At 38.6% G+C, this 24,281-nt stretch overlaps 1 protein-coding gene across 3 annotated transcripts in view; it reads right to left on the bottom strand.

Annotated features, from left to right (window-relative positions):
• Nucleotides 1–24,281, bottom strand: part of FYN (FYN proto-oncogene, Src family tyrosine kinase) — a 308,067-nt gene that overhangs the window by 184,873 nt on the left and 98,913 nt on the right. The window lies entirely within an intron of this gene.

Here is a 24,281-nt window from a genome sequence, read left to right as displayed (position 1 = left end):
ATTTAAAACTCTTTTGAGCTTTGTTTTCCTAATCTGAAAAAATGGCAATAATGAGAGTAGCCCCAAACTTCCAGGGCTGTTGTGACACTCAAATGAGAGGTATATATAAAGTAATCTGTGAACATTAAAGTAAAACCGAAGTACAAGCAATCAACATCATCTAAACTTTCCATCTCCTCTAATCAATTGATAAGCATTTATCAAATGCTTACTATGTGCCAGACACTCTGTTGGGTACTGGAGATGCAAAATGCAATCAATGAACCAATTCCTACACTCAATGAGCTTACATTTGATGAGGGAAGATAGCATGTAAATATAGAAACACATATGGAATAAATGCCCAATAAGATGGTAGGTGAACACAAGGTAGTTTGGAAGGGAAAGCATTACCCACGGACTGGATCTGGAGAGGTTTCATAGAAGAATCATTGCTTAAAGTCTAGGGGTGGGGAACCTGTAGCCTTGAGGTCACTTGTGGCACTCTAGGTCCTCAAGTATGACCCTCTGACTGAATTCAAACTTCATAGAACAAATCCCATTAATAAAAGGATTACACCTTAAACCATGTCTTGAAGGCAGAGAGGAATTCTTTTAGGAAAAGTGAGGGAGGGGGCATATTCCAGGAATGCAGACTGAACCACACAATGGCACAGAGATGAGAGAAGGTACACCTTGTGTGAGGAACAAAGACAAATCCCCAACCTCAGAACCTCAGATAAATCTCATCTAAAGTTGGGAAGGGAGGAGGTCCTAACTGAAAGGGGATAGGGCAAGTCTTCATAGAGATCCATTACATTTGAATCTAGATTATTTTTCCATTATACAATTAAAGAAATGAATCCCTACGAATACCACAAATTAACATTATCTATATTATATTGTATTTTTATTTATTTTGTCAAACATTTCCGAATTACATTTTGATCGAGTTCAGATCTCACTTGGGAGTTTTCCAGGCAGTCTGATGCCTCTGCGTTATATCACGAGGCCTTCTTGTCCTCATGGAGCTTATTATAGTCTAATAGAGAAATAAGCTATGTGGCACGAATAGCTACAGTGTAAAATAATAAAGGCTGCCAAAAGGTCCCCAAATTTTACATGTGTGTGGGGGGTCACAACAATAAGAAGATGGGGGAAGTCTTCATAGAATTTGAGTGGGGCTTTACAGGATGAGTAGGCTCACAGGCAAAGTGAAGGGAAAGAGAACATTTCAGGTATAGAAAGCAGTCTGTGCAAAAATACCGGGACCAGCGAGCACAGGTATGTTTTCTGGGCAGACAGCAGTCTGATTTTGCTACAATAAGAGCCACCTCAGGATTTTTTTTCTTTGTTCTGGCACATAAAAAAAGAATAGAAAAATGGACATTATTTAATGGTCAAAAAGGCTCAGATTGAGGGTTCCTCTGAGTCTTTGGCCAGAATGAAGAGAAAACCAACAGAATGATTCTCTTTCCAAGCAGAGACACACTGATAATTTCTGTGTGCACGAGGGAGTCTCAACATGAAAACATAACTTGAAAGGGACTTGTGTCCATTCCCATAAGTAGAAATTCATTCTTGGCAGCCTACTAGGTTTGACATCATGTCAAGTGATACTTAGTATAAACAGGGAAATAACCCAGTCTACAATCAGTAGATTTAGAAGATAATTAAGACTAAGGACATAGCAATATGGAAAACTATAACTGACCCTAAAACATGATGTTTAAGATTGAGGACATTTTATATCCATTTCACTATTTAAATTTAATTATTTTTCAATTCCATACACATTTATTAAGCACCTACTGAAAACATTATTTGGGGGCTGATTTTTTTTTTTTTTGGAGACAGCTAGGTTGCTCAGTGAATAGAGCACTGGACGTGGAGTCTGGAAGACCTGAGTTCAAATCTGATCCCAGAAATTTACTAGCTATGTAACCCTGGGCAAATCATTTAACTCTGTTTGCCTCAGTTTCTTCATCTGTAAAATGAGCTGGAGAAGGAAATGGCAAACCACTAGCTAGCATCTTTGCCACAACAACCTCAAACAGAATTACAAAGAGTTGAACAGTACTGGAATGACTGAACAAAAAAGGTGGTTTAAAGTATAGAGTACTGGGCTTGGAGTCAGGAAAATCTCAGTTCAAATTTGACTCCAGACACTTATTAGCTGTGTGACCCTAAGCAAGTCACTTAACACTGTTTGCCTCAGTTTCCTCATCTATAAAATTAGCAGGAGAAGAAAATAAACCACTCCAGTATCATTACCAAAAAAATCCCATGGACGGTATGGTTCATGGGGTCACAGAGAGTTGGCAACAACCTGTGATTTTACTTATGTGGGGTACTCTCTCTTGTAATTCAGATCAGTAACTGTTCTATAATTCATAGTTCTAGAGAGTTGTATGGGGCATGGCCATTGGGCAGTTAAATAACTTGTTCAAGTTCACACTTATGTTTCAGAGGTCACACCTGAACCCAGGTCTTTCTGATTCTAAGGCTAGCCCTCTGTTCATTAAGTCCAAGCTTCAGTACTAGAATGCCTTTTCTGATACAATATATTCTGGTGCAGAGATCATCAGAAGTCAATATCTATCACATGGGTTCACAAAACCAGACAAAGCTGATATTCTTTTTGTTTCCTAGTACATAGCCACAGGTTCTATTTTCTCTTGACTTAACGGCAGTCTCTACCTCTTTGGTAAATGTTCAACATTTCTATAAATTGGAATTACTTTGATTAAACATTTCTAGGCCAAGATAGACAGACAGCCTGGCACAAACAATAAATGTTCATCATTTAGATGAATTGGAATTATTGGATTAAGCATTTTTACGGTAAATAGACAAACAGCCTGTCCTAACCAATGGAGAATGGCCTTGGAGTCAGAACAACAACAACGATGGCATTTATATAGTGATTTGGAGTTTGTGAAACACTTTGCAAATATTTCACTTGATCCTCAACAACCTTGGAAGTGGGTGCTATTATTAACCTCCTTTTATAGATAAGTAAACTGAGGCTGACAGCAGTTAATTGACTTGTCCAGGGTCACAGAGCTAGCGTCTGAACCAGAAAGATCTGTGTATGTATTTTTTAATTTAATATTTTATTCCCCCCCATTTACAATGTAAAAACAATTTTTAACATTTGTTTGCAAAATTTATTTTCAACTGGACTATTCCTTTTATTTAAATCTTCAAGAAATATCCAGAATAGAAATGGGTAGCTGAAGCACAGGGGTTCCACAAAATGGTCCAGGTGACAAAGAACTGAAAAGCAAGAGTTTAGTGCTTTAATTTTGACTCAGAAGCATTCATCCCATCCATTGTGCTCCTCTGTACTCCCTCTATTAGTGAACTAGGACGCCGATAATAGTTGCTCACTTTTTTACATTCCAAAAAACTTTCGAAGTCATCCATCCTATATGACCAACCCAGAGGAAGTGCTAAAAAAGCATTCCAAGTTATTGTGACCATAGAGGTCACCAGTTGCCCACACCAGAAGTCACACAGATGTCATTTCCTGAAAAGACAATGGGAGGCTAATTGCTGAAATCCAGAATCCAATAGGGAAGGCAACCTGTGACATGCAAATAAGGAGATCAAGGGATTCACTTGATATCGATGGAGATTAGCTTCAGTTATTTAAAGGCAAAGAAACAAAATAAGTCACCATATCCATAACCAAATATTAAGGTTTCCAGAGCCATGAGTCCAAACAAGTCTAATTTCTGCAGGCTGAAGATCTGGCTAGAACAAATTTGCAGGGGCCACTGAGGTCACTCAAGTGGGATAACTGGGTTTTGAGAAAAAACAAAAAACAATAGATCTGCAATTAGAAGACCACATTTGGAATCTGATTCAGCTACTGTGTGACCTTGGGCAAGTTACATAACCTTTATAGTATGTTATGTTCTCTCCATCTATAAAATGGTGGGTGGGGGTGATTTCTAAGGATTAGGTGATCTCTGAGGTCACTTGCATGTCTACATCCTGTGAAGCTCTGCTGGATTTAGTTATAAGTAAAGATTAGGGAGGAGGGCAGGGGAAGGATTTTCCTTTGCTTCTGCAGTGCATTGCTACTGTAATTTATGCAGCCAGAAGGGAAGCACAGGATAAGCCATTTCACTTGAAAAAGGAAAACTCAGTTAAACTACAGTCCAGCTTCTTTCCACCCTCAGTAAATTTTCTCCAAGTCTAAAGCCAACTGTTTGAAAAATGAAGAAGTTGGGTCTGGGAAGAGGTTAAAACACTGAAAAAAAAAAAAACAAACCAAAAAAACCCAAGGTCTAGTCACCAGGATAAAGACCCTGAAAACCCAGGATTCCCAAGAACAGCAGCCTCTTCCTCTCATCTGGAGGGCATCATGCAAGCCCTGCTACAATCAACTACCAGATCCTTTTGTGAAACTCACTTCTGACTGTTGCCCCGAAGGTGTTCTAATCCCCTTGACTTTCTTCCAAAGTGTTTGGCAGACTCAAAACAAGGTTGTTGTTTTTCTTTTGTAGAGGGAGGGTGGAAAAGCATAGAGAAGTGAGGTGATGGGAAAGGAGGCATAAAGAGAGGGGAATGAACAGAAACGAATGAGCAAAGGGACTAATGTCAGAGAAGAAGCCTGTCCGAGAAAAAGAAATCACTGATCACAGGAGAGAAGACAGGGAGAGCAGATGGCAAAAAAGACAAGTTAATTTTTCCCCCTTGAGCCTGTCATTGGCAAAACTGGAAGGGTTGGGGGAAGAAAGCTCACTGTAGATCAGGAATCAGTGACCCCAACAAGTCAAGAGAAAACATCTGAAGGGTACGGAGGAGAGGTAATGACTTTATTCTCAGCTCCTTACACTGGCAGCCACTGTGGCCAAAAGCCACATTTCCTATGTGCAATTAACTCCAGTTGGGAGAGAATACAGCAAATTTGCAGCTGACTAGAGCTCTCTGTAAGGGGACCCTTTGTAACTTCCATGATCACCTCCACTAAAGCTCACAGTCCACTTGTATATGGGATTACCTTTCACACACAAAGGCACGTATACAAGAAATAGACACAAAAACCTGAATTTACAAAGGAAATAAATCAGGGAGCTAGTTATTCTCTTCACAAATGGATTCTCTAATGGTATAAAAACCAGCTCCTCGAATGCATTCAGAATACCTCTTACGAAAGTTCTACTTTCACATAATCAATAAGAATTTGCTTAGCTTTTATTAGGTTCTCAGCATTGGGCTATGTGCAATGAAAAACAGAGAAGAAATACAAGAATAATACGATTTTAGAAGCTTAAGGGAGCTTGGAGAACAGTAGTTGAGCCCTCTCATTTTACAGGAAGAAAATAAGACAGATAAAGACCTGTCCAAGGTGACACAGCTAAAAAAGTAGCAGAGTAGAATTTGAATCCAGGTTCTTGGACCAAAGGTCCAGCAATATTTCCATTTTACTCTTTTGTCTCTCAAATGAAGTTTCCAGTCCTTGAACTTACCATCTAAATAGGTAAATTATGCTAAAACACATGGAAGACAACATATAATTAAATACTAAATTACATGGTACAGACTAGTAGTACTAGAGAATTTCAGAAGAGGGAGATAAGTGAGGGCAGGGGAATCAGGATATGGGTAGACCTAAGGAGTAGGAATTTCAGGCAAAGGAAATGAGTGAAGGGAAGAGGTAGCAACCAACATCTTATCCTTGTGGAACAGCATAGCGACTAGTATAACAAAAACCTAAGGGTATGAGTTAGGGTGGGAGGTTGTCTTGGAAAATAGGGTTGGCTAAATATTATGTGTCCAATTTATTCCTCCCTGGACTGAAATGCAGGCAGAGGTATTTAGGTTTGAAGCTGTAGAAGACTGGGGAGCAGGGGAGGGTCTGATGACAGTACTGTTTTTAAACACATCGGGTAGTAATGGGCAGGAGAGACTTGTGAAATGAGACAAATCACTGACAGCGGTTAGGAATCTGTCCCAGTATTTTAGGCTGAAGTGACTGGGGTCCAGTCTGGGGTGATGACAGAAGAATACAGCACATCTTTTTTTTTTTTTTCAATTTTAACATTCATTTTAAAAAACTTTGCGTTGTAAATTCTCTCCCTCTCTCCAGCCCCTCCCCACCCATTGAGAAGGCAAGCAATATGATACCTATTATACTTGTGAAGTCATGCAAAACATATTTCTATATTAGCCATGTTTCAAAAAAAGGGAAGAAAAATAAAGAAAGTGAAAAAAAACAATATGCTTCAATTGGCACTCACAGTTCATCAATTCTCTTTGTAGAGGTAGAGAACATTTTTCATCATGAGTCCTTTGGAATTGTCTTAGAAATAATGAATGGAGTAGCTAACTAAGTCTTTCACACTTAAATCATTGTTACTATATTGCTTTCACTATATACAATGTTAATCTGGTTCTGCTGACTTAAATTTGCATCACTTTATATGTCTTCTTAGGTTTTTCTGAAACCTTCCTGCTCCATTTTTTGTAGCTCGACAGTATTCTGTCACAACTTGTTTAGCCATTCCCTGATTGATGGATATCCCCTCAATTTCCAATTCTTTGCTACTACAAAGGAGAGATAGTATAAATATTTCTGCATATGTATGTCCTTTTCCTTTTTTTCTGATCCTTTTTGATACAGACCTAGTAGTGGTATTGCCAGATCAAAGGGTATACAGCTTTTTCTTTCTTTCTTTTTTTGCTTTTTGGAGGGCAATTGGGGTTAAGTGACTTGCCCAAGATCACACAGCTAGTTTTCTTATTAAGTGTTTTAGGCCGCATTTGAACTCAGGTCCTCCTGACTCCAGGGCCAGCGCTCTATTCACTGTGCCACCTAGCCGCCCCTGGGTATACGGTTTTATATCCCTTTGGGCATAGTTCCAAATTGTTCTCCCAAACAGGTGGATCAATTCACAACTCCAACAACAGTGTAGGGTTTAGTGTCTTTATTTTTCCACATCCCCCTCCAGGATTTGTCATTTTCCTTTTCTGTAATGTCAACCAATCAGATAGGTGTGAGGTGGTACTTCAGAGTCGTTTTAATTTGCATTTCAGTGAGAGACATTTTGAGGGAAAAAATGGAAATAGGACTTAGTGACTGATAGGATATAAAGAAACATAGGAAAGAACCAAGTGAGAATTCTAAACTTCTAAAGTACAAATGACAGGAGAATATTGTTGTCATTGACAGAGAAAAGTCTGTTGGATGGTGAAACTATTTTTTGGAAGGAAAGAGGAGAGGGAGGGAGGGAGAGAGGAAGAGAGAGAGAGATTTTGGTATCAATGACATAGAGTTACATCTCATATTTCAAATCAAGGTACATTTAACGCAGGAATACTTAAACTGGGAGCCTGTGAACTCATTTAAAAAGTATCTTGATAACTACATTTCAATATAACTGACTTCCTTTGTAATCCTATGTACTTTATTTCATGTATTTAAAAACATCATTCTGAGAAGGAGTCCGTAGGCTTCATAAGACTGCCAGAGGGATCTATGACACATAAAAAGTTAAGAATTCTTGGTCTAACATGAAATACATACAACATTATATGGTACCTCAGAGTGGCCATGAGAGGCTAGGCAGCAAGTCCTAAGCTCATAGAGAAAACCCCTAATACCATATTTGTTCTGTTGTTTCAGTCATGTCTGACTCTTGGTGGTCCCATCTTGGCAAAGATATCAAGAATTACTTGCCATTTCCTTCTCCAGCTTATTTGACAGATGAAGAAACTGAGGCAAATAGGGATAAGTGACTTGTCCAGGGTCACACAGCTAGTAAGTGTCTGAGGGCAGATTTGAACACAGGAAGATGAGTCTTCCTCACTCCAGGGCTGGTACTCTATCTATTGAGCCACCTAACTGCCCTAATTTTCTATAAAGAGAAGATAAACCCAACTATTCACTGACAACCATAGGCTGGACTCTTAACTAAAGGCCAGCTGTCTAACAAATAAACTGCAATTACTGCAAACAACCTATATGAAAAATAGAATGTTAATAGGTATGTGCTCAGTACCAATGACTTCATTTTCTGTGATTAATATATAAGAATATATAAATTATCAAATTTACAAAATGTTCTTCAAATATTAACTCTTTTGAGACCAACAACCTTGTTATGTAAGAACTATGGTTATTACTATACCCACATGACTGAGAAGGAAACAGAAGTCCAGTGAGGTTAAGTGACTGGCTCATGGTCACCCAACTCATGTCAGCTAGGATCTGGACAAAGATCTTCATGACTCCAAGTGTCCACTCTTCTACTCCCCACTATGTCCCCACCCCAGAAATAAATACCTTGAATTTCACAAACCATACTGTTGGACTTTGGATTTCTCAGTATGTTTTATACTATCAGGTCCTTTATATATGGCTTGGTGGATAGAAGATCAGCTTTGGATTAAGGAAAACTGGGTTTCAACTCCTGTTTCTGATGCATTCTAGGTAGTCACTTAATTGCCTTTGATAACTCTCCAAGACCACAGATTACAGATGAATTGCTGGACTATCTAAATTGAAAGGGCTTCCATACAGGAAATTTCCCATATTGATACAATCATAAGGTCAGACCAAAAGGAAAAAAAAAAAAAAGATGGTCACACCAATCCTGGGAAAATGTTTCGGGGGTAACCAACACAGTGACCACATCTAAGAGTATATGCAACAATCTGCAGCCATATATCGCCACCTCTCTAATGAAAGGATGGAGAAGCATCTCCTGATCTCTTCTCCAAGACCAAGATTGTTCATAATTACACAGTGTTCAGCCTCATTTTAATGTTCTTTTCATTTGTATTGCATACATTTAAGTATTCATTATATATATATTGATTTCCAGGTTCTGCCTGCTGGTCTTTCTATATTTCTCTGAATTCCTCATATCTATCATGAAACAAAAAATTTATATACATTATATTCATATACCACAATTTATTGAAAAAGTCAGTCCCTGCCCTCAAAAAATTTGCATTCTAATTTTTGTTTTCCAGTTGTTTCAGTCACATCTGAATCACTGAGACACCATTTGGTGTTTTCTTAGTAAAGACACTGGAGTGGTTTGCCATTTCCTTCTCCAGTTCATTTTACAGATGAGGAAACTGAGGCAGAGTTAAGTGACTTGTCCAGGGTCGCATAGCTAGTAAGTATCTGAGGCAGGATTTGAACAATTTTTATATTTGTTTTTTTCATATATTGTTCAAATCCTTGGGCCCATTAAATCCAGTGGTGATTAACTATTGGTCTTATCAACTGTTATCAGAATTATTTACTACATTATTTTTCTCTTTGTTGCTATTTTTATTTTCATTTTGGTTATTTTTTTTCCTGTACAGATTTACACATTTTATACAACCTAATCCTTTTCCTTTGTCCCCAATAATTACCTCCCTTTCTTTGATAGATAAAACCGTATCTAACCTTCCATAATTGAGATAAATATACTATTTTTGTCTTCCTTTTGGGTGGAGTGGGGCTCTTCTTCCTTTTATTTTATCCATTGGAGTAGCTGGTGAGTTCTACACTTTTGAAGCTGGTCTCTGCTTCCACAAGAACTCTTTTACCCAGGGCTTTTGCCTTTAATCCCAGTCACACCGTTTGATCTAAAATGTAAAGATATATTGACAGGTGATATAGTCAGAACACACCTTCAGTCAAACTTTTACCACCTGGATGTGTATGTCTCCCTCTAGTGGAGATGCAGAGAAGACTGGTCAGACCTGTGCCAAGTACTGCAATACAGGTTAGAAGCAGTCTTTGGTTCAGTCAAAGGGCCACACTTGAGGGCCTATAAAGCCACATGTGGCCTCGAGATTGCAGGTTCCCCACCCCTAGTTAGAGCTTGAAAAATCCTTAGAGATCATTGAGCACAATTTCCTCATTTTATAGGTAAGGAAACTGAAACCCTGAGATGGGCAGGGATCTGCCAATAGTTTCATAACCAGGAAATGATAGAGAAAGGAGTTCTCACATTCCTAGTCCAGTGTCTTCCATTTCTACCATTCTCCTCAAAATAAGGAAGAAGATGCTAATAATTAGAACTGTTCAAAAATACAATGGTCAGCTTAGGATGATACTGAGTTCCCTAACACTAAAAGTGTTCAAGCAAAGGCAAGGATGTGTTGCAATGCAAAAAGGAATGGTGTGGGCTGGACAAGATTGCCTTTAAGTTGGCCTCAAACTGGTATGGGAAATGATCGGACTTGTACTCAATTCTCACACAGCTACGCAACGCAGCACAGTGGATAGCATGCAAGGCTTGGAGTCAGGAAGATCAGAGTTTGAATCCTGCCTCTGGCATTTACAACCCTGTGACTATGAGCAAGTCACTTATGTCTTTTTGTTTCCTGGTCTGCAAAATGGGGACAAAGCTGCATCTACTTAAGAGAGTTGTTGCAAGGATTAAATGAGATAATATATGTACCGCAGTTTGTAAACCTTAAAGCACTGTGTAAATACTAGCTGTTTATTGCTACTGTCATTATTATATTTAAGAATAGCCTCAATAAGTACAGAGATCTTTCTCATGAAAAAACTTAAGCCACAGAGAAAACACAGATAGTACATTTGGAGAGTAGCGGCTCATAGCTTCTCAGTTACTTTGGTGGGGGGGATAAAAGTACAATTTGTGATCTGTTCCTTTCCTTTGGAATCTTCTCTGCTTTCAGACAGCTTGAAAAAGCAACCCCTAAGTGGTTTTTTTTTTTAATTTTACAGTCATCCTGGGAATAGATTTTTCCTATATATTTGGAGCTGTTCTTCCTGACTTGATCTTAAATACCAGAGTACTTCCTTACAAAGTACGTTAGGCGGTAAAGCTTGTGGTGCTTCCTCTACTGTTTCTGATTAGAATATAGTAATAGAGAAATAGAGGCAGCATGAAGTAGAATGGATAAACGTCTGGCTATGACATCAGGAGGATCTGGGTTCAAATCCTGCATCTGACACATTGACTGATTCTGAGCAATCCACTAAACCTCTCAGGGTCCCAGGCAACTCTCCTCTAAGGCAGAGAGAAGATGATGATGTGTAATTGTGATGGAAGTTCCTCACTAGGAATGAGGGGGGGAATGGTAGTAGATCCGATCCATTCAATACCTACTTGTTGTCTTCTGCTTTAAACTATGAACGTACTTGGGATAAACTGGTTTAGCTGTGTCTCATTAAGGTTTGTTTACCCAATTAATCTTTGCTGTTTTGTGAGCAGATATTGTTCATATTGTATGTCACCCCACTTCATAAAAATCTCCCAAATGAGCTTGTACTCTAAACAGGTACTATACTTTGTGGCTATGTCTTTCCTCTTGGCAAGGAGATCAAGTGTTTTGGTGGCTAAGGTGGTTTCTGGGCCCTTTGTTGTGGCTAGTGTCTTGTCACTGGTCAAACTTCAATTAAAAATGGTGATCATTGGAGTGAATGTCCTCAACTTTTATCCATTCCTCCTTCTCCAGGGTTGACACTTTGCCTAGATAGACCAGACTATAGCTTGTATAATGGCCCTCAAACTGAATGATAGAGTTTTAATTTTGCCTTTTAAGTTGGTATTGGTTTTTTGTTTGTTTGTTTTTTTACCTCTGTTATATCCAGTCAATGAGTTTTCTGTAAATAGACTTTACCAACATTCTGGTGAGTGATTCTCTATAAATACTCTGTAAACACATTCCCTGTATTTCAAGAAATTGGTTCTTGGATAGCACATCAATTTTGTCACCCAGAATGTACCTGAGTCTTTCCAGCCTGGAAGAATCCACCTTCAAGAATCCAGAGTTATCTCTATGACAGGACAAGGTATCAGAATAGGACCTTTATAGAGGATCAACTATGAAAAAGCCTATATTATTATGCAGCTCCTAGCTAGAAGGTTCATAGGCTCATAGGAGTCTGAGCTGGAAATTATATCTCTTGAAATAGAGCTATACACAGTAAAGATCTGATAAAAAAAAATAGCCTCCAAGATAGGTATTCTGGCCAACACTAGCAATTTAAATGTCTTTTGGATAGTCAATTTTGGTATGTTTGGGATTATATGAGAAAGAAGTTTTCATCATGTAATTCAGAATTGCTGGCCTTGATCTGTGACCCTAGGTAAGTCTCAATTCACCTCTGCATGCTTCCTTTGCCTCATTTGTAAAACAAGAAAAATCTCGACCTACTTCACAGAGCTGTAGTGACGAATAAATGAAAATCATTTTGCTTTTTGTATCTGTTTCTCTACAATGCCAGATGGATGCTACATATTAATAATAGCCAGGATTTGCCTCCTTCCCTTGGGAACTGCGTGCTTATTCCGAAAGAACAGCTGAAAAGGCGGTTCAGTCACGAAGGGGAATATTCTATATTCTGCCCACTCAGAATATCTAGGCTAACACTTACAGAAATGGATGCCAGCTCATTTTTACAAATGGAACCTACAGTCCTCAGAAGAGATCACTGAAAGATTCAGTCATTTTCCAAGGACAAAACTAGATGGGCTCTCTCAGACTGTCACCATGGGAAAAACATTCTCTCTGTGATCAATGAATAAATACAACATTATAGAAATCTAGAGAAATCCCTCCCTCTGTGGTAAAGGCAATTAAAAATGCTCTGTCCAGAATTAAACAAGAAGCAAGTACTCCCATGTTTTATGCATTTTAAATGTTCCAAAAATTGATCAAAAGGCAATAAAATGATACTGATTGCTTTAAATATAGCAGTCTGGCCCCCTCCAATTTATAAATAAATGTGAAAATTCTCCCTGTTTGTTCCTACCCCAAGTTGAATTTATTTTCCAAACACCCAAAGCCCTGATAAAAATTAGTGTACTCCTGAAGATAAAAGAAAAGTGAAAGATAGTAAGGCTTGGAAAGGGGGAAAAATTAACTACTCAGATCTAAAAATAGAGAATTTTTCGCAGAAATATATCCTATTAACTATCTGAGGTCCATGGTCAAGTGATAGAATAAATATTTATTGCAGAAAAATGATCTAAAATATTTTAGTAATAACCAACAGATATAAAGCTCAGCTTTAACTAACAATATACATTTTAAGTGAAGGGATAGGGTACATTCCAATTACCAGAAATTTACTCCAGAATTTTCAGAAAGATTCAAGGCTCTTTCACAGATATGAGGGTAGCATTCAAATGAATACACAGTCTTACAAATAAGTAAATTTTATTTGCCTGCCCACAACTCTCTCAACACAATAGCAACTGAGTGTGCTGTCACACCAAGCCAGTCAGGACAGAAATACAGGGAGATAAGTGGAAGCCCCTTTGTTACACTTAATACACCTTTCCCTCTAGCCAAGCTCTTAGTCCTTCACTATCTAGCCTCCAATAATAACTCAGATTTAAACAGTATAACACGTGAGGCATATAAAGCACTTGAGTGTGTTATTATTTCTACTTTACAGATGGAAAAACTGAGAGGTCATGAGACCTGCCCAGAAGGAATCACACAATTTGTAATTACAGGAGTCTAGATTTGAACCCAGTTCTCTTCTGACTCTAGGTCCAGTGTATTCTTTCCACTAACTGCCTGTCACTGTTATCACTGTGAGCCAGGAGGGAAAAAAAAAGCAGAAACAACAATCATGTAGTAGGAAAATCAGCAAGAATGGTAGTCCCAGACGAAGTCTCTGATCTTAAAATTGGTCTCAGTGGTGGTTAGAGCCTATAATTTCTAACCTGTTTGGGTTAGCACTGGCCAGGTGGCAACCTTTAAGAGTTCCTAGGTGGGGTGCAATATGAGTGTGCTATGAAATGCTCAGTAATTTTCTAATTTTTTAAGAGTCATAAAAAAAATGTATGTAAAGTGCTTGTTGATGCTCCATGGGTATGAATCATTCTTTGTGAAGTGGGAGGTTCTCAGATCAAATGGGTTTCACATGTCCTTTGATTTTAACACCTCAATTAGTGTTAATAGGAGTTACCCACACACCAATGGGAAGATAAATCCCCTTTACTTAGTGGAGCTCCAATAAATGATTTGTAATAAGCAATGTAAAATGCTTTCCAATTTTCTTTCAAGTAATGAAACACTTCCCCAGGATAGCCACAAATTAAGCATCAGATTTCATGGGGTGGATGGAGGTGGGGGGGTGGTGGGCAAAAGAAGGATGGGGGGACAGGGGGAGGGAAAGAGAGAGAGAGATAGAGAAATACAGAGAGAGACAGAGAGACAGAAAGACAGAGAGATTCAGAGAGAGAGAAACAGAGAAACAGAGAGAGATGCAGAGAGAGAGAATGATAATGAATATGAATGAGGGGAGAGGGAGAAATAAATGTAAACAATTTAGATGATATACCCCCTTATGTCCTATACCAATGTTTGACAAATTTGCTTTGGATCTAGAAGCCAGTCCTCCAATTTAGAACTCAGATGAATATTTTTAGTTTTCAAGGAGAGATAAATGAAAGGGAGAGACAGGCAGAATAAAAGCCTTCAGAATATGGTAGCTGTCAGTCTCTCACATGTTTGCCTTCCTTTTCTGGAGTGGGGACAAGTAAAATTGGAGAAGGAGCAGCTACAGGTGTTGGTGTAGGTGTGGTGACAGAAGAAAGCCTGAAGTCCAACTAATCAAATCTCCAATATTGTTCAGACTAAGAGGTGCTGTCCAATGTATGAGGTGGAAAGAGTGGAAATAACCAAGAGCTTGACCAGAGTTTTTTTAAGAGGGAGCCCAAAATACTAAGGGGCACAAGGAAACTGTTAGGTACTATGGAGCCTGAGGTTTGTTGAGCTGTGATCTACACTACAGCTCAGCTGTGAAGAAGAATGAATGTATACAGTGATGAGAAAAATGGAACTTGTCAAGATAAGAATGAATATGATGAAAGAATTTTTTATAACAAAATGATTAGGTTTATCATACTATAAAACTGGAATCATTATTACAGTGCCACTGTCTGTCATATTATTTTTTGTATTTTTTCAGGGGATCTTAATACTATTTAGTGGCTTCCAAAAATATACACCCACCTGGAATAAGAAATTAAGTTCTGAGGATGATGCAGCAGAAAAACCAGTGAATGGATTATTTTGCAGCAATATCAAGTGCTGTTATGGATTTCTTAATTAAGGCTGAAAATATATTTTCTGGCCTATCACCCTATCATTCTTAAGTACTGCATTTCTTTGCTAAATATTTCTCTTTAGGATACAGAGGATTATTGACGTCCATCAGAAGAAGTGCAGAGGGAGAGATAAAGTCTTAATGTATTATGTGCATTTATCTGTTCTGAAAAACATTCAGCTGTTCTAAAACTCTGAAGACCTGAAATCTCACATAACCGAATATGAAAAATATTTACTAAAAATTCAACACATCTCCAAAGGGTATCCCTCTTTTAGATTTAATTTATTGGTTTCAATTTAGTCATATTCCATAATGCTGTTTTTCTAAAAATAAAACTCAAGGAGATTAAGCAATTGAAACTTAAAATTTCAGTAGGACTTTGGGGCCCCTCTGTAGAGAGGAGGCAAGAAGGTCAAGAAATTTCTGCAAATAGAGACGTTTGAGACAAAATGCAGACTGTTTTTCTTACTTTCTCATACCACAGTAGTAATGTGTAGGATACAGGGCTGTATTTTAAATTATTTTTAAAATTGGGAGCAATGACTACATATCATCCCCTAATGACCATAGAAAAACAATATGGAGGCAATGTAGTTCTACAGAAATAGCAGTGACTTTGTAGTCATAAGACCCAAGTTCAAATCCCAGCTCTAACTCTTACTAATTGTTTTGTTACCTTGGCAAAGTCATTTCACTTTACTTACTGGGCCTCAGTTTCTTCATCTATCAAATGGGGGAAAAGGTCTCTTCTAGCTCTAGACTTATGATCCTATAGTTTTATAAATCAGTCTCTCACGTGTTCACCTTCCTCTCCTGGCACATGGACAGGAATTGAAATTGGAGAAGAAGCAGGCACAGGTGCTGATATAAATGCAGGTCCCAATCATAGGGCATAGCAAGGACTAAACATCAACCCATTTTTAGAATTTGCTGCTTTTGCAACATTGCATAAATTCTAAAATATAGTGGGGTGCCCTAAGCCAGTGATCTCCCAAGTGGAGGCATTAGCCTGACCCCAAGGGGTATATGCTTAATGAATCAGCTGGTGAGAGGTTGAATCGAATCCCTTCCTCCCTGCAATAGCTAAATCATGGGCTTTGTCTTCAACACAGCTCCCAAATCCTCTCCTTCTGAACCAGGCACTGTCCTTTTCGGGAAGCTCTTCTCTAATTTCTATCAGGGCATCCAGAACAAGAGTTGAAAAAGTGCCATTGGGAAAATCTTTCACTTCCTGCCCCACCAAATCACTTCATGGTTGTAGCAACCCTTAGGGTATAGTTTGAGTTCCAGGAATAATCACCAAGAAAATCTTAACGTGACCCCTTTTTTCATTGTTAGTGTGGCGGTAATTTTCATGGGATGAGCTAGTATGGTGATGGGTTTCAATCTGCATCACGGAGCTCATTATACTACCTTTCCCCCAGAATCTACCCCTCTTCTGCTGGGCCATCTCCAGTTGTCTTGATCTATATGTGGCCACTGGACCCCAATGGTTCTGGAGGATAAAGCGAGGCTGGTGACTTTGCGAGAGAGAGAGAGAAAAAGAGAGAGAGGGAGAGAGAGAGAGAGAGAGAGAGAGAGAGAGAGAGAGAGAGAGAGAGAGAGAGAGAGAGAGAGAGAGAGAGAGAGACTTGCCAAGTATGATTTAATCCTTGCTGCAAAGAACACAGAGAAACCTGAAGATAATCTGAGAAGCCTCTTAACTGGACTCCCTGCTTCTAGACTCTTTCTTCTCTAATCCATCCTCCACACAGATGCCAAAATAATCTTTTCTAAAGCGTAGGTCTAACTATGTCAACTCCTCTGCTCTAAAATCTTTAATAACTCCCTACTGTCATTAGAATAAAATATGAAATCCTTAACTTGGCATCTAAAACCCTGCAGAGCCTGCCTACAGTCCACATTCCTAAACTTATTTCACATTACACACCTTCCACGCACTTTATGTTCCAGTTAATTGACTCACTTGATATTCTTCAGTTTCTGCATTTCATCTCTCAAAAGCACCTTGGTGCTTTTTCCCAAACTGTCTCCCCATGCCTAGAATGTGCTCCTTCCTCAATCCACCTTTGAGATGCCTGAAGCTTCCCACCAAAGCTCAACCCAGATCCCAACTCCCATGGGAAAGCTTACTCAATCCTGGTACTTAGTGCTGTCTCCCTCCTTAGCTTATCTTGTATTTACTCATCTGTTGTACATGCCATGTTATCCCAATATGCATATAGCCTTTAAGTAATGATTATTGTAAGGTATGCTCCTTGAGGGCAAGGTCTGTTTCCTTTTGGGGGTTATCTACCCAGAACCTAGCACAGTGTGTTGTACACCACAGGAGTATTATGAATTTTGAATTAAACTGAACCTTCAAATGCCTATTTCTTGCAGAAAACATGTCATTTTTACTACAGTGTTTAAAAATATGGAGTTCTCCATTAAACACTACAAAATATCTATCATACTGTGAATGGAACAGACCACATGAAAAGCAAGTAAGAAAAATGTTCTCTTTCTGATAAATGACCCTTTCCCCTCCAACATAGTTTCCCACACACTCAGATTGTTACAGTAGGGGATGTTGATGGCTGCAGTCTATATTCAACCAGGAATAACTCTGAAGTACCAATGTCTCCCTCTCAGATCTACGACTTAGGACAAAAATTCCAAATAAAAGTGCCATGAACCTGAAAAGAAAATTTTGCCCTTGCGCATTTCGAAACCAAGAGATATCTCAGGATATATCTGGAAATACCAAAAAGGGTTGTGGACAGAAACTGGAGAAACAGCATCTGGAGAAACCAGAGAAACCATTTGCTCGTTAACAACTCTCCTCCAATGTTGATTGATTTCTCAGGGGAGCTGGATAAATACAGAGCTACCAAAAATGCAAACCTGATACTCTCTGATACTATTCCTGTCATCAAGAGCCATTCTTTGTCTCCAGGTTGCACACTACAGAGACCACTCATTGGCAGCTTGTACTATTTGGCAAGGGAGGTATACCAAATCCCATTTCTTTCCCATTGCTATTTAGTTCTGCTTTTGTCCTAAATCAAAGAGTGCCAAATTCCTCTACTACAGCTCAGGTGACATAAATAACCAGCAGTTCTTGGGCCATACTTCCAAGAGCTCCTTTCATGCTATCCAGATGTAAGATTTTAGAAAACATCTGCTTCACCCCAGATGCTGCCCCTTCCATGGCAAGAGGATAGCTTAAATTTTTTAATCCCCAAACAAAATCTTGGAATTAGAGTCCCCTTGTCTGATGGAACATAAATGACATTCAGCCCCTTAGTAATGTAGAGGATACATAGGTAGTGTTAATATTAATAGAGAAAATAAGACTCTCACATTCTAGTTTTAGCTATATTTTCATCAACGGCTACTAACCTCTGTGGACATGAGAAAGGACCACTTAGAAAGCTGAGTGCTAAATCTTTAGCAAAGTGGGCTTCTCCTCATTTAGATATGAATCCTGGCTCTGCTACTTCCCATCTGTGAGAGCTTGGGAAATCATTTAAACCACTCTGGTCCATCGAATTCTAATATGAAAAATGAGGGGGTTGGAATGAATGACCTCTAAGATACCTTTCTGCTCTAAATCCATGATCTTTTGTCTTTTCTAATTTCTGTAAAATCCATTGCTGATTTAACAGTGTTCATTGGACTAATTAACTAAAAATTAACTACAGCCTGACTCCTAGTTCTAGACTTTTAGAGATACCTTCGGTCTCTGAGGCTCCTGGTTTTCAGGGACTGGTTAGGTGTTTGCTAAATCTATGCCCCAGTGTCCTTCCTAAGAGTCTTATAATTATTTAAATATACTCTACAGATTTTAAAATTCATGCTGGTGCCCAGGATACCTAGTATCACACACAGGATTTTCTGGTGCCAGTTGTCAAATTGTACATTGGGAAGAAACTAAAAATTCAACTTAAGTGTATTGCAGCCCTTTCTATGTTCCTCTCTTCTTGACCTCCAATTCACAAGAAGAAACAGCACGGCACCAACTTGAGTTTCTGGCTACTGAATGTGGGTCAACAATGACTCCAGGGGCCATTAAGCAGGTCATACTGATTTCAAGTGCTATGTCTAGATGGAGTTGAAAGCTTTGCCCCTCCGGGAAGAGGGTAAACAGAGGGGGAGGGTGGGGATTGAGACTTGCTTCAGTTGGCATTAAACAAACACTACTGATAGGGAGATATCTATTTCTCCTTACTCTCAGGTCTTGCTGGACCTAGAAAAGTCTATGTGTCCAGGGGAAAGAGAATGACTGCCATGATGGCTATTCCATGTAGGATCATTCTTTATTGGAATGTTCAGCACAAAATGACTAAAAAGAGCAGCAAAAAGAAAATTGTTTGTGACAAAGACACATACCACTGCAAAACACATGATCAAATTGTGAAAGCAAAGCACTCAGGCCCTCCCATCACTGGTTGGATTTTGTGAAACAGATATACTAATACCACCTGTTTTGCTTCCTGAATTAAAGTGAATTCAAGAAATTTGGTTGAAGAATTTTTCTAGAATTCACTGAAAAAACTGGAGAAATCCTGAGGTGCCCCAAATGAGAATTAGGCATCACAGTCCTGGCAGGCTGTCATATGGCACTCATCTATCATACATCTCACCAAGTTTGTTCTTAAAGGAAGGGTAAATACTTAGCTGGAGTGATGACTGACCTCTAGTCATGATGGAACTGACTTAATTCATTTTACTCAGGACACTGCTTTCCAACTTTGTCTTCCTCTTCAGGGGGGAGAATGCTGATTGTTTATAAGGCACATGTTAAGATAGTCTAAGTATTTTCATAGGCATAACACAAAACTCTATTTGTAGGTCCTCCTTCACAAGAGAAGTTGCTTTAACAGAGTTTATTTATAGATTTCTTTTTCCAGAGAAAGATTGTCAAATTTTAGATAATAACATTTCACACCTTGAGGAATGGGCATAGTGGACTTGAGGTAGTGATGTCTAGTGGAGAGTGCTGGGTTGGAGTGAGGAAGAACTGGGTTCAGGTTCAACTAAGACAGTTACTAGCTATGTGATTCTAGACCATTCATTTCATCTCTCTGGGCCGAATTTTACTCTGAAAAAATGGAGTTGGACTGATGATGACCTCTAAGACTCCTTCCACCTCTAAATCTATGAAACGAAGAATACTTTGGATATGGATCTATGTTTTAGTAATCCAAAAGAATTTTTCCTCAATCAGACTGGGGTTAAAGATTTTTGATTTCACAATGAGTATTATTTATCATATAGGATTTCTTGAAATGAAAATTTATTGTCACATATTTTGAATCCTCTCTTAAGTTCTGCTATGCACATGACATGCATGCTTTTATTTCTTTCTAATTTTGTATTTAAGTTCCAATATTTAAGTTTATGATGCTTTTTTGTTTCTTTTTTCTGTTCTCTGTTTTCTGGCATTTGAGTCTAAAATAAAATTTTGGGGAAAAAAGATTTTTGATGACAAGTGTGTGACATTGATATTTCCCTCCCCCCAAAACAGAAATGGTTCACATTACCAACCATTTCATTTTAGCTCATTATGCTGGGGCTGATCAATCATGCCAACTCATCACTCCATCTGGAGACAGTTAATGATGATGTGGTAAGCAAAGAAATTAAATTCCTTTCAGAGTTTTAATTTTTACTAAGATACTGTGTTTTGGGGCCAGAGATTGTTTAACTTTTTGGCTTAGCACAGAGGCTGGCAAGTAATGACCATTTAATATAAAGGTTCTTAATCTTGGATCTGTGAGAGGTTTTTTTTTTAAAGTACTTTGTCAACTGTATTTCAACATAATTGACTTCCTTTGTAATACTATGTGCTCTATTTTATGCCTTTAAAAAGGTTATTCTGAGAAGGGGTTCACAGGCTTCACCAGACTGCTCAAGGGCTCCATGACACACACAAAAAGGTTAAGAACTCCTGCCTTAACATTTGTTGAATTCCTCCACTAGGGCCCTTCACTAATGCCTCCTTGTGGCAGGGAGATTTCTTTTGCCAGGTCCTAAATTCTGTGCAGCAGAGACCAGACTCTAGTAGGTTCAATAAAGCTGGAAAGGCAGCAAGGGTGGACATTGATATAGACTCTATGTCTGTTGCCTAAGATCTAGTTCTTTGATCTAATTCAGAGTCTTATTACTAGAAAGCCCCCTGTGTAATCAATTGTGAAGGTGCCAAACAACTCAAACCATCTACTGGTTTCCTCCAGTAAGGCTCACATCAAGTCCAAGCTTCAGTTGAAATGAGGCTTTTGTTGATTCCTCCAAGTTGTCAGTCAGTGTCTTCCCCCACTAAGGTTTCCTTACTCCAATTTAGTAGATATCCATATATGTGCATGTTTTTTTTCTCCTGTTAGAATATAAGTCCTTTGAGGGTACGGATTAATTTGTCTTTGTATCCACATTAATTTGTCTTTGTAGTCACAGGACCTGGTCCAGTGCCTAGCACACAATAGGTGTTTAATATATGCTTGTGATTAGTTGATCTACTAAGAGTTAAAAGGGTTTTATTATTTGTATTGGTGGAAACATGACCCGTGGAGACTAAATTATGGATTCTTGAGGTATGATATGTAAATGATAAAATTTTTATTTGCTATCTGAGATTTCATTTTAATCCTCTTGGGTATTTTTCTTGAGGGTGAAATCTGAGAGGCCTCTTTTGCCAGTTAACCATTTGAAGGCATCTCATGTTCAGCCTAACTGAAAGCCAGCATGTTCTCATGTCTGGTGAATTATGAAGTTAGTCACCATCAAGTTTCTCCTTCTTAATAGCAAGTTATCCACTGATTTCTTGTGGGTAAAACATATCACCCTATTCAGAATTTCAGTTCGAATGATATATTTGAACACAAATGGGGGAGGAGTAAATATTAAAGAATATTTATAAGTGACTGTTTGACTTTGTTGCTGTTGACATAGTTAGAAAAAAAGGATGTGACGGAATGGTGGACAGAGGGTTGGCCTTGGAGTCAGAAATACCCTTGGTTCAAGTCCTATCTCTGACATATGTTGCTGTGTGACCCTGAACAAGTCTCTGTGGCACCTCTCTGTGCTCCAGGTGAGGCTCTAAGACTATAAACTATACTCTGTATAGGTGGAGGGAGTAAATATACTTCCTTCACATCTCTCATGTCCCCTTTTCTCCTCTTACTTCATCCCTATCTGCCTGGACTATTGTAATAGTTATCTGGTTGGTCTCCCTGCCTCACCTCTCTACCTACTCCAAATCCATTCTCCACTCAGATGTCAAATTAATCTTCCTAAAGAACAGGTTTGATCAAATCATCCCAATCCCACCCCATTAAATAAGCCCCAAAGGTTCCCTGTCAACTCCACTTGAGACTGTAGTTCCCTATACCAATGAAATTTCAAGTACAGAAAAAAAATCAAGACAAAAAAAGGTAGTTCTTTTCAATGTTTAACCAAACTGACTTTTTTAAAAAAAAGCTTCCTATTTTGTTTGTGTTTCTTTCCCCTAATCCCTACATTAAAGTTCTATTTCAATGCTCCATTATGGCATCCTTCACAGGTAGGTGATCCTGGATTCTCAAAGGCTACTTCAATAAAGTACAAACTCTGACAGGTTTTATCAAGGAACAAGTCAACAAACATTTATTAAATGCTTACTAAGTGGCAGGTGTTGGGATAAATTCTGGGATACGAAGAAAGGCACAGATCTCGTGTTGTCAAGGAGTTCATATTCTAGTGAGGAAGATAACACCTAAACAACTATGTACATGAGAATAGAGAAACAGACCGTCACAGAGAGAGAGACAGAAGGACAGAGAGAAACAGATAGAGAGGCAGAAAGAGCGAAGTAGAGACAAAGGCAAAAAATGCTTGTTAATTGATTTCACTGACTAAAAAGAGGCTTCTCTTTTAACAATAAAGATGATGGTAGTTAGAATTTATTTAGCACTTAACGGTTTGAAAAGCACTTATTATTGTATCATTTTATCTTAATGATAACCTAGGAGGTACAATTATTATTCTCATTTTACAGGTGAGGAAACTGAGGCAGATAGTCATTAAGTGACTTACCATGGCTCACATAGTATCTGTGGCCATATTCGAACTTATATAACTTCCTGACTGTTATGACTTCCAGCCACTGGGGCTGGGTAAACTCTAGGAAGATTCCTACCCCTTAACTTAAGGGTAACTTACTTAGGGAAAGTAGCATTAAATATGACTTTTGAGGTCATCCTACTGGTGTAATGCATAGAGCGCTGGACTTTGACTCAGGAAGATCCCAGTACCACTCTTACCTCAGACATTTGCTAGTTGTATAGCCAAATTACTTAAACCTCTCTGGACCTCAGTTTATTAATCCATAAAATAAGCCCAATAAAGTCTCTTCCAGCTCTAAATCTATAATTTCATATTTATTTGTTAATTTTCTTCCTGTTACACACATATGTGGAGAAATCTTTTCCCCGAGGCCCTTGTCTCCTAGGTGGCACCATAGTGCACAGGGTACTGTGCCAGAAATGAGGAAGACCTGAGCTCAAATCAAGCCGCAGATACTCACTACTGATGTGATCCTCCACATGTCACTTACTCCCTGTTTGGATAAGGTTCCTCAACTGTAAAATCAGGTATAATAACAGCATTTAACTCACAAAACCAAATGAGGTCATATTTGCAAAAAACACTTAGCACAGTGCCTGGCCTGTGTAGTAGTATGTACTTATAAAATGCTTGTTCCCTTCCGCTCCTGAGGAGAGCCACATTAAGAAGGATCTCAGCCATACCTGACCTCGCTCAGGCCTGCATTCAATCTTTGACACCTCCCTCTTGCCTTATGCTTTTCCCTCGCATTGGTTCACTCATTTCCTACTTCTAGTTCCTCTACATATGCTATCCTTCCCTAATTAGAATGTAAGCTCCATGTGGGTAGGGACTATCTTTTGTTTGTATTTGTATTTCCAACATTTCAGATAGAACCTAGAACATTAGTAAACACTAATAAATGATCTACCTGTCTCTCTATCTCTCTCTATCCATCTATCAGTCTATCTATCAGTCTATCTGTCTATCTATCTATCTATCTATCTATCTATCTATCTATCATCTCTTTCATCTATCTATGTCTGTCCATCTATCTATCCATCTATCATCTCTTTCATCTATCTATCTATGTCTGTCTATCTATCCATCTATCATCTCTTTCATCTATCTATCTATCTATCTATCTATCTATCTATCTATCTATCTATCTATCTAT

This window comes from Petaurus breviceps, unplaced genomic scaffold, assembly GCF_028583685.1.
Source record: "Petaurus breviceps papuanus isolate PSGF00001 unplaced genomic scaffold, PetGlider_PUasm1.0 90977, whole genome shotgun sequence".
Lineage (NCBI taxonomy): Eukaryota > Metazoa > Chordata > Mammalia > Diprotodontia > Petauridae > Petaurus > Petaurus breviceps.
This window is presented reverse-complemented; position numbering and strand designations above follow the sequence as displayed.